The sequence below is a fragment of the Schistocerca cancellata genome, unplaced genomic scaffold, assembly GCF_023864275.1.
Source record: "Schistocerca cancellata isolate TAMUIC-IGC-003103 unplaced genomic scaffold, iqSchCanc2.1 HiC_scaffold_714, whole genome shotgun sequence".
Classification (NCBI taxonomy): Eukaryota; Metazoa; Arthropoda; class Insecta; order Orthoptera; family Acrididae; genus Schistocerca; species Schistocerca cancellata.
Genome location: NW_026046725.1, coordinates 307 through 2500, shown reverse-complemented (window position 1 = coordinate 2500; position 2194 = coordinate 307). Strand labels below are relative to the sequence as shown.

At 57.8% G+C, this 2194-nt stretch overlaps 1 non-coding gene across 1 annotated transcript in view; it reads right to left on the bottom strand.

The window, feature by feature from the left end:
- The window catches only part of LOC126141462 (small subunit ribosomal RNA), a 1909-nt gene extending 1216 nt beyond the window's left edge, over positions 1 to 693 (bottom strand). Inside the window, exon 1 of the ribosomal RNA XR_007529463.1 lies at positions 1 to 693. This exon is cut by the window's left edge and continues 1216 nt beyond it. This is a non-coding gene — a ribosomal RNA (small subunit ribosomal RNA).
- Positions 694 to 2194: the final 1501 nt, after the last annotated feature.

The window sequence follows — 2194 nt, the reverse complement described above, 5'->3', positions numbered from 1 at the left end:
AACACCGACGGGCGGTGAACCAACAGCGTGGGACACAAATCCAACTACGAGCTTTTTAACCGCAACAACTTTAATATACGCTATTGGAGCTGGAATTACCGCGGCTGCTGGCACCAGACTTGCCCTCCAATAGATACTCGTTAAAGGATTTAAAGTGTACTCATTCCGATTACGGGGCCTCGGATGAGTCCCGTATCGTTATTTTTCGTCACTACCTCCCCGTGCCGGGAGTGGGTAATTTGCGCGCCTGCTGCCTTCCTTGGATGTGGTAGCCGTTTCTCAGGCTCCCTCTCCGGAATCGAACCCTGATTCCCCGTTACCCGTTACAACCATGGTAGGCGCAGAACCTACCATCGACAGTTGATAAGGCAGACATTTGAAAGATGCGTCGCCGGTACGAGGACCGTGCGATCAGCCCAAAGTTATTCAGAGTCACCAAGGCAAACGGACCGGACGAGCCGACCGATTGGTTTTGATCTAATAAAAGCGTCCCTTCCATCTCTGGTCGGGACTCTGTTTGCATGTATTAGCTCTAGAATTACCACAGTTATCCAAGTAACGTGGGTACGATCTAAGGAACCATAACTGATTTAATGAGCCATTCGCGGTTTCACCTTAATGCGGCTTGTACTGAGACATGCATGGCTTAATCTTTGAGACAAGCATATGACTACTGGCAGGATCAACCAGGGAGCTGCGTCAACTAGAGCTGAGCAGCCGGCCGCCCGGGAGTGTGTCCCAGGGGCCCGCGCGAACACGCAAGCGTCCGCTCAATTATTCTGCAAACAGGAGGAGGCTGAGCTCCCCTGCACAATACACCTCGAAACCCTCTCAGGTCCCGGCGGCGCGCAGCGCCGTCCTAAGTACTTGGTCGGGTTCGAGAGAGGCGCAATCGCCCGGAGTTAGGCGAGTAGACGCTTTAGGTGCGACCACCCGTGCTCCCAACTGAGCTTGCCGCTGCCGACAGAGGCCCGGGAGCGTGCTGTCGTGGCATTGCCGGCGGGAGACAACACGCGCCACCTACGGTGACCGGCAGCTCCAACGCCAGCGCCACAGAAGGGCAAAGGCCCCACGTGGGTGCCGAAGCGAACTCTCCCAGCACAGCGCACGTGCCAACACGTCTGCACAACTGCGATACAAACCACCAGCGAGAACCGCTGGGGCGACCGAGCAGCAGACGGCGTCGCGGCGCCGAGTGCCGGGCGGCGGCGCATCCTCAACGCACACAGTCCTCAATCGGACCAGCACACTGCAGATGTCCACCGCGCTTCGCACCGGGCCGGCGAGGACCCACTTTGGCTGCACGGCGCCGCGCGCAGGGTGCCCCGGCGCGCAGCTGCGCCGCCTGCCGCGTCCGTCGGCCGGCGCGCCTGCCACTGGGCGCCCCCACCAGCCGGCTGTAGCGCGTGCGCCCACGCACCGCGCGGCCAGCACGCCGGGCGGCCCCCCCTCACCGGCCGGGGACAGTCCCACCCACCCACAGCCGCGTATCGCTTCACACCCAGATTCACATTCACGTTCGTTGGTATGGTGGGGACCGCTTCGTAGCTGTACCGATCGTTGCCCTCACAGATGTACCTCCAGCAAGGACAACCGCACCACAACGGGTTACCAGTTGTTCATTTGCGTAACGTCACCAGTAAACGTACACGTCCATCCCCGTTTGCAAAGTCAACTATTATTGCATGCCTGCCTGTCAGGTGTCAAGACACACTACATCCGCTCACATCCACGCAACAAAATGTGCCCGACTAGAGGGCACGTGGAAGGTGCCCCCGTACGTATGCGATGTCCATTGCGCGACCAACTGTCAACCGGCCTCTGTAGCATGTCGCAGATGTGGAACGCGGGGCACCGTGCTATCACATTGTGTGAGAAGAGACTACTACGTCTGCATACACGCGCCACTACATGAACAGACGGCTCATGCTGATCGCCATCCACTGCGTCCATTACTCCCACACGTCTCTATGGCGTACCACACTGCAATGCAGCTGTTATGGGGAGATGACACGTAGCTGTGTACACAACATTCTGAGCGGGTTGCGGTTGGACAATACATTAATGTAACGTGTCATATGCCAATTACAGAGCAGGGTAAGGCACAACTTGGGTTAGGTTAAGGCACAACTTGGGTTAGGTTAAGGCACAACTTGGGTTAGGTTAAGGCACAACTTGGGTTAGGTTAAGGCAC